The sequence below is a fragment of the Penaeus chinensis genome, chromosome 10 (assembly GCF_019202785.1).
Source record: "Penaeus chinensis breed Huanghai No. 1 chromosome 10, ASM1920278v2, whole genome shotgun sequence".
Classification (NCBI taxonomy): Eukaryota; Metazoa; Arthropoda; class Malacostraca; order Decapoda; family Penaeidae; genus Penaeus; species Penaeus chinensis.
Window position 1 is genome coordinate 8,327,446 of NC_061828.1, and position 10,000 is coordinate 8,337,445.

Genomic DNA, 10,000 nt, shown 5'->3' on the forward strand with positions numbered 1-10,000 from the left:
AAAAAACGTGCGTGGACCTAATTGTCAATAATAAAAGAAAACTTTAATGGCATAGATACTTTTGGGGAATCTGACATAGAAAAAAAATGTAGCAGGCAGAATGATAAAAATAATTAAGAAACGAAGACCCCGAATTTTTATAAAAAAAAAAAAAAAAAAAAATCTCTCAGTACTTAGAAAACGGCTTCTCCATTTGATTCTTGAGAAAACGGAAATCATTTGAAGAGGGGACACTTAGGGAAAACATGACGCCGAAGAAATTGAACTTACTAGTGGCATATAGTATTCGATTAGCAAACGTGACGAAAAAAAAAAAAGAAAGAATAAACTGAACTAAGACAGGAAAAGTCACAAATACCTAAAAGAAATAGAAGGTCCAATGGGGGAAAAAAAAAATAACCAACAATCATATGGACGCGGTCTCAAGACTTTACAGCAATAAAAACCCCAAAAAAAAGATTAAATGGAAAAAAGACTTTGTAACACCCCAATATGCACGAAAACAGTGGCAAGAAAGGACTGCAGTGTGTGACGAAACAGAAGCAAAGCATTCGATTTTAGAATAGCCGCACGTTATTTAGCAATGGGAAAGCTCCTTGAAGGCAATATAGTAATGATATGCATTTTCCTAAATCATTTCCTCTTACGACCGGAAAAAGAGATGAAGAAAAACATAGAAAGAGGGAAAAAAAAAAAAATAGAAGAGAAACAAAAAAAAAAGAAAAGGGGGTAGAGTGGGGGATAGATAACTAGGTTAATGGTAGATTTGATAGACTATATTAGATAGATTATTTTTTAGATAGATGACTAAAGATAGTAGATTAATGGAAGATGTGAAAATAGAAGATAATAGGGTAGATTAGGAAGATTGATTTGATAATTATAGTTTGATTAATGGAAGATAATAGACTTTAGATAGATAGATTAATGGTAGATGATAATAATGATAGATAGTGATTAATGGATGCTAGATGATAGATAGATTAATGGTAGAGGTTTAATAGTAGAAAATATGATAGATAGAAATATAGATTAATGGATAGATGAGGAATAGTAGATTGATGATAGATTGAAGTAGATAGATTAATGGATAGGGGATAATAGATAGATATATGACAAAAAAAAGAGACAGTAGAGAGACAGATAGATAGATAGATAGATAGTAGATAGAAAAATTGATTGATAAATAGATAGATAGATAAATGAATAGACAGGTAGAAGACAGATAGATGGATAGATTGAAAATAGATAGTAGATAGACAGATAGATAGTTTAGATTGAAAAAATAGATGGATAGTAAATGTTTAGACGGGAGACGATGAAGTTGGATAGATAGATAGATAGTTTTGGTTTGGCAGATAGACAGTAGTAGTTTGGGATTGGCAGATAGTAGATAGATGTAGATAGGGGAGAGAAAAGAGAGAGAGGAGATAGAGAGAGAGAGTAGAGAGAGAGAGGAGAGAGGAGGAAGAGAGAGCGGAGAGAAGAGAGAGAGAGAGAGATGAGAGAGAGAAAGGAGGAGAGAGAGAGAGAGAGAGGAGAGAGAGAGAAATAGATAGATAGATAAAATGAGTGAGAAAAGGAGAGAGAGAGAGAGAGAGAGAGAGAGAGAGAGAGAGAGAGAGAGAGAGAGAGAGAGAGAGAGAGAGAGAAGAGAGAGAGAGAGAGAGAGAGAGAGAGAGAGATAGAGAGAGGAGAGAGAGAGAGAGAGAGAGAGAGAGAGAGAGAGAGAGAGAGAGAGAGAGAGAGAGAGAGAGAGAGAGAGAGAAAGAGATAGATAGATAGATAGAGTGAGAGAGAGAGAGGAAGAGAGAGAGAGAGAGAGAGAAGAGAAGAGAGAGAGAGAGAGAGAAGAGAGAGAGAGAGAGAGAGTGAGAGAGAGAGAGAGAAGAGAAGAGAGAGAGAGAGAGAGAGAGAAGAGAAGAGAGAGAGAGAGAGAGAGAGAGAGAGAGAGAGAGAGAGAGAGAGAGATAGTAGTAGTAGTAAACGACAGTCACGTTAGTGTGGGAAAGGCAAATTGAAGTCATGATTAACAAGAAATTTTCAGTGGGATAATTTGCCTCCAATCTTTGTAATTATCTTCCTACCTTTGCCCATTGTTTTCGGCAGAATTAGTAAAGTATGTAACTTTGGGAGAAATCGATCAAGATTAATCACCCATCAATCATAAAAAAAAAAATACTTGAAGTTACAACATCCGTAGGAAAATTATCGTGTTTTTTAGAATTTACGTTATTTAGAAGAAAAAAAACATCGTGATCGAGACTAGTATGTGAATATAGGCAATGAGGTTATATTATGAAAGCTAGGAAATATGCTTTAGAAAAATGAAAATAAAAAGTGACTGAAGAAAACAAGTAATGAACGAATAAGTTAGAAAAATATATAATAAATCCAGAATAAAAAAAAAATAATCCCTTGAAATAAAATGATAAAAGAACAGAATAATGTTATGGAAAGATTGAAATAAGAAGATTATCACTTTATCGACTGTTTCTCGCAATTTGCATTCAATATATGACGTAGACTGGAGATGCATAAGAACAGAGGAGAGAAAGAGGCGGGAAATTGATAAATGCAGAGAAACTTCTGAAATTGAAAGAGACCTGTTCTTGGCCATTAATTAAAGAGAAAAATGATTTGATGACGAGGAAAGAGATTTTTAGCGAAGGTTAAAATTCCCATGCAAAGAAAAGAAAAGAAAAAAAAAGGAATTGATTAATGAATGACTATTTTTTTCAGTGTCTATTTTCTTCATTATTCAAAGACAGCGTAAATGTAAAAAAAAAAAAAAAAAAAGAAGAAATACAGTATATATCCCTTGCCTTATTAGATATGGCAAAGGGAGGGACATTTTGGGAGGAGAAAGTTCGTTACTAGGGCAGAGAAGACAAATTTTGCGATTTATATATTATCTTTTGAAATCTCAGTAAATAAAGTTTGCTGCCGTAGACTGTGGGATTTATATTATTAACAGTAAGGAAAGCAGCGTGAGTAGCCTACTGATAATAAGAAATAATGATAATAAGGATGGTGATATTGATGATAATGATGGTAATAGCAACGACTGCTGCTACTACTACTACTAATGATAGTAATAATAATTATGATAATAATGGAAATAGTAATAAGGGTGATAATAATGATGATTGACATTAACAACAATAATGATAATAACGATAATAATTATAACAATAATGATAATATCAATATTAATAATAATTATGTTAATAATAATGATATTAATAAGAATAATTATCATGATTATGATTATTACCTTTATTGTTATTATGCTAATGATAAAAATGAAAAGGATAATAATAGTAACCCCCCCTCCCCCCCAATCCTGCCTTTTTCCAATCCTTTCACGTTCACACAGCTCTCCCCCATCACTTTGCTGCCCCCCCCCCCCTCTCCGCCATTATGCACCCCAAGCCCTCATTTCTCCTTCCCCAAAGTCCCATAGCTCTCCCCCCCCCTCCCACTTCTCCCCCTCACCCTGTCATTCTCCCCCTCACCCCCTTTTAGTCAAACATCCCTTCAACTCCCCCCCCCCCTTTCCCACAACTTCAACTTCGTTACCTCCTCCCCCTCCTCCCCCCCCCCCCCCCCCCCCCCCACCTCGTCTCTTCCTCATCATCCTCACCCTCTCTCGCCCACATCGTCGCCCCCTCCCTACCCTCACTCCCTTCATTACCCCCCTCCCCCTCATCACCTCCCTTCCCCCCACCTCCCCCTGCCCCCTCCCCCCCTCCTCACCCCCTTTCTCCCACCTCGTCTCCCCCTACCCCCTCCCCCCTCCTCACCCCCCTTCTCCCACCTCGTCTCCCCCTGCCCCCTCCCCCTCCTCACCCCCCCTTGTCCTCTCTCGTCTCCCCCTGCCCCCTCCTCACTCCCCTTCTCCCACCTTGTCTCCCCCTGCCCCCTCCCCCCTCCTCCCCCCCCCTTCTCCTCTCTCGTCTCCCCCTGCCCCCTCCCCCCTTCCTTATCTAACGACACCCATCCCCCCACCCTTACCCCCACCCCACTCTTCCTGGCTTAACCCCATTAGACGTGAAGCTTCACCAACCGTCAATAATTTCTCTCTATCAAGCAGAGCGTAGATCCATTGCAGTATTTTTTATTTATTTTTTCTCTCTCTCTCTCCTTTTTATTCTTTTTTTTTTTTGTCCCAATTCTCGTGTCGTTTTCATGGTAAATTTTGGTAATGAACTTCCTTTTTTTTGCTCGTAATATGATGATAATGATATTAACAATAATGATGATGATTATATCAACAATGATGATGATGATAATATCAACAATAATGTCGATAATAATATTAACAATAATTATGGTGATAATATCAACAATAATGATGATGATAGTATTAACAATGATGATGATGATAATATTAAAAATAATGATGGTGATAATGTCAACAATAATGATGATAATAATATTAACAATAATGATGGTGATAATATTAACAATAATGATGGTGATAATATTAACAATAATTATGGTGATAATATTAACAATAATGATGGTGATAACAATAACCAATAATGATGATAATAATATTAACAATAATGACGATAATAATAACAACAATAATGATAATAATATTTACAATAATGACGATAACAATATTTACAATAATTGTGGTGATAATATCAACAATAATTACAGTGATAATATTAACAATAGTGATGATAATATTAACAATAATGAGGATGAAAGGGGGCAGGAAGGGCATCCGGGTATGAAAATAAGCCAAGACTATGATGCTTGTAGACATTAATGGATCATCATAATTAAGTGATGAATCTGAAAAAATGTCTTAATGTCTGATCAATATGTATTATTTTATGAATGAAAATCAAGTATAAGAAACCACTCAAAAGGAAAAAAGTCTACAGTCGATTTTTTTATCAATCAAATTCTCCGTGGAACTTCCGCTAATAGACTCGGCAATACCATTCTCCTTGACAATTAAAGGCAAAAACTTTATAGAGAAATATAAGCAATTAAAGGTGTAAACTTTGTAAAGAAATTTAAGACGTAGTGTAATACATTCCTTCTAAAACTCGCATCTTCTTGGAAGTTGGTTTCATTACGTAAAAGATAAACGAAAATCATCTTGAAAAAAATCATGAAACCACGTCATTTTGATTGATTAAAAGACAGCACTTTGACTGGCACTCGGTCGTTCAATGTTGTGCTTACGAGTCAATTACGAGTAGGTACCAGAGGAAAAGGCAAAGAAAAGAACAAAAATACACATATATATGTACGCACATATATAAATATATGTATATATATTGATACATATATGCATAAATATATATATATATATATATATATATATATACACATATGTATGCATGAATATATATACATATGTATATGTATATATATAATATATATATATATATATCTGTGTGTGTATGTTTTTGGTATATTAATGTATATATGCATATATACACAGATATACGACACAAACACACACACACACACACACATATATATATATATATATATATATATATACATATACATGTACATATATGAATACGCACACACACATCACACACACACACACACACACACTATACATGAACATATATGAATACGCACACACACACACACACACCACACACCACATATATATATTTATATATATATATATATATATATATATATGAATACACACACACACACAGACACACACACACACACACACACACACACACACACACACACACATATATATATATATATATATATATATAGAGAGAGAGAGAGAGAGAGATAGAGAGAGAGAGAGAGAGACAGGGACAGAGATTTATATTTATACATATATAGTATATATCTTAAGCGTTTGCAAGCGAAAGCAGTCTATATATACTGCAACAGCAAATGTGGAATCGTCTTCTGGGATACCCCTATAGAAACATGTATTTTTTAATAACTTTATGTAACTCGAAAAATCGTTAAAATAGGTTTAAACATTCCGCCCCAGCTTCTTGGTACACTGAACAACGATTAGATCAGGGAGGAACAACCTGACAAGTAATTAAAGCTTGTTAAGAGCTTCCCGGGGGATTAGGAGGAGCCGGAGGAAGGCTTCCCTCAGCACCAGTGGCGCTCTGCCCCTCCTGTCATACCCAGACGGCTGGAACCTTACAGCACATTATTCCACCTGAACTACACCGCACCAGAGGGCACCATGGCGCCTAATCTTTACTTCTCCTTTGACGCAGGACTGATGGACATGTATCCACTTCGAGTGGATCATACCCACATCTCCGTGGCGCAGAAGTGGCCATTGATGGTCCTGCTCGTAGCCTCCGCTATGCTGGTGGCCGTCGTCGTTCTTCTTGTCTGGGGTATGACCAAGATGCAGGCTCCGGCAGCGAGGTACAAAACCCGATTTATTCTAAAAAATAACAACTCCATTGCCTTCATACCTGCACGGCATCTCCTGGCGAAACCCTTTACTTACAACCTTTCTTTCTCGAACAGAATCGAGGAAGTGTCCTGCGCGCCCACGGCAAAGACGCCACTCTTGGTCTCCCAAGGAAAGGGTCTGCGGTACATGCAGCAGTCCTGTGTCTCCCTCACAGCCGGGGAAATGCTCGTCAATGCAGACTTGGAATGGGATTCGTTCATTATGCAGGATTAGGTCCAGCATACACAAGTTTTTGCATGCTAAAATAAAAAAGGAAAGCGCTTGCCTTTTATCTTAATCTACAGCCACTTGTAAATTACCGACCTGCATATAAAATGTAAGAAACCATCATCCACATGTTATGAATTAGATGTGGTAGTTTTAGATACTTTTTATGTAAATGACCTCACTAACTGGAGGTCATGACCTTGTATCAATAACTGTTACAAGATAAGGTTATTGTTGTCATGTATATGAGGTCATCGTTATTATGAGGAGAGTATAATACTATCATTATTATCATAAAAAATCATAATAATGATAATGGTTTTACTACTACTACTACTAATACTACTACTACTACTAATGGTGAGGATAATTATAATAATAGCAATGATCAAGATAAAAATGATAGTAAACAATGATAGTAATAATAATGATAGTAACAGTAATAATAATAATGATAATTGTGATGACACTTATTGTTAACAATAATGCTAATTGATGACACTTATTGTTAACAATAATGATAATGATCACAATTATTGTTAACAATAAGGATAATGATAACAATTATTGTTAACAATAATGATAACAGTTATTGTTAACAATAATGATAACAGTTATTGTTAACAATAATGATAACAGTTATTGTTAACAATAATGATAACAGTTATTGTTAACAATAATGATAACAATTATTGTTAACAATAATAATAATGATATAATGATAACAATAATGATAACAATAATGATAACAATAATGATAACAATAATGATAACAATAATGATAACAATTATTGTTAACAATAATGATAATGATAACAATAATGATAACAATAATGATAACAATAATGATAACAATAATGATAACAATAATGATAACAATTATTGTTAACAATAATGATAATGATATAATGATAACAATAATGATAACAATAATGATAACAATTATTGTTAACAATAATGATAACAATAATAATAACAATAATGATAACAATAATATTAATGATAATTGTTAATGATAATTAAAAAAAATAACAATAATCATAATGTTAATAATAATGATAATGATAATAATAATAATAATAATGTTAATAATAATGATAATGATAATAATAATAATAATAATGAACAATAATAATAACAATAATAATAGATAATGATAATAATCAAATAATGATAACAATCTAATAATTGATAATAATAATGATGATAATAATGATAATAATCATAATAATGATAATAATAATGATGATATTAATGATAATAATACTAATAATAATTTATAATAACAATAATGATAACAACAATAATTGATAATGATAATAATCATAATAATGATAATAATTGATAATGATACTAATAATAACTAAAAGGATCATAATAATAATAACTATTATAATAACTATAATAATTATTATAATAATAATAATAATAATAACTATAATAGTAATAATATCTATAATAGTAATAACATCTATAATAGTAATAATATCTTTAATAATAATAATAACCATAATAATAATAACTGTATTCATAATAATAATAACAACCATAATAATAATAACTATAACAATAATAATAACAATAATTATAATCATAATAATAAAAACTATAATGATAATAATAATAATAACATTAACAATAATAATAACATTAACAATAATAATAACATTAATAATAATAATAACATTAATAATAATAAAAAAACAATTATAATAATAACTATAATCATAATAATCATAATAGCAATAATAATAATAACAATAACAATAATAATAACAATAAAAATAATAATAATAACAATAATAATAATGATAATAATAATTGATAATGATAATAATAATTGATAATGATAATAATAATTGATAATGATAATAATAATTGATAATGATAACAATAATAATAATAAAAATGATAATAATAATAATGATGATGATAATAATAATAATGATGATGATAATAATAATAATGATGATGATAATATAATAATGATAATAATAATAGTATTACTACTACTACTAATAATAATAATAAAAATAATAATAATAATCATCATCATCAATGATAATAATAATAATCATCATCAATAATAATAATAATAACAATAATAATAATAATAACAATGATCATCATCATCAATAATAATAATAATGATAATAATAACAATAATAATAATAATAACAATAATCATCATCATCAATGATAATAATAATGATAATAATAATAACAATAATCATCATCATCAATGATAATAATAATGATAATAATAATAACAATAATCATCATCATCAATGATAATAATAATAATAATCATCATCAATGATAATAATAATAATCATCATCAATAATAATAATAATGATAACAATAATAATAATAATAACAATAAGAATATTAATAATAAAATAATAATGATAATACCAATAAGAATATTAATAATAATAATGATAATACCAATAAGAATATTAATAATAATAATGAAAATAATAGGGATAATAAGAATATTAATAATAATAAAAAAAAAATGATGATGATGGTGATGATAATACAACTAATAATAAGGCCAATGACAATAATAATAACAGTAATAATATAAATAATGACAACAATAACAATGATGATCATTATACTAAAAACAGCGCTGATGATGATAATGGTAATAATAATCAGTGGTCAAGGAAAATATATTGAGAGTATGAATGCGACCATAAGTGGAAAATGAATTACATACTGATGATAATAATTGAAATATAGAAATGGAAAATGTACCATGATGTTTTTTTCTGCTAAAGATGAGAACATCTTTTAAGAATAGATGTATTACTTGGACCCTTCATTTGCATTATCCTAATTGTTGTAAGTTTTATGATTAACATTGTCATTATCATTGTTCATGGCCTTTTCTTTATGATTATCAATGTCATTGTCAGTATCATTATCTACGTTGTAAAGTGATACGGAGGATTAATGTAGTAAGCATAGACTAATTAAGCTGTGGTAGTATGAACTGAATGAACATTACTTAATAACATGTTTATGCACACGTCTCCCTTGTGAGGTATCAAGGCCGCAGTTTGTGCCCTTGTTCCTTGTGACAGTCAGCCTATGGTTTCACCTCAGTTTCATCATAGATTTAAATGCGTTCTTTTCCACTCCCACCTCAGTCCAGTCCTCGATCCGAGCGCAATACATGGGTATTACAGCAATATTGTTTGTGCACCCTGATGGCCGCTCCTGCCCTTCGAGCCTGGATGCTGGTGGCTTAAGCTACTGCTTCAGCTCCTTCAGCAGACGTTGGCCAGCAGCTTCCTCACACTCGACGCAGAGAGTGGTTAGCATTTGTT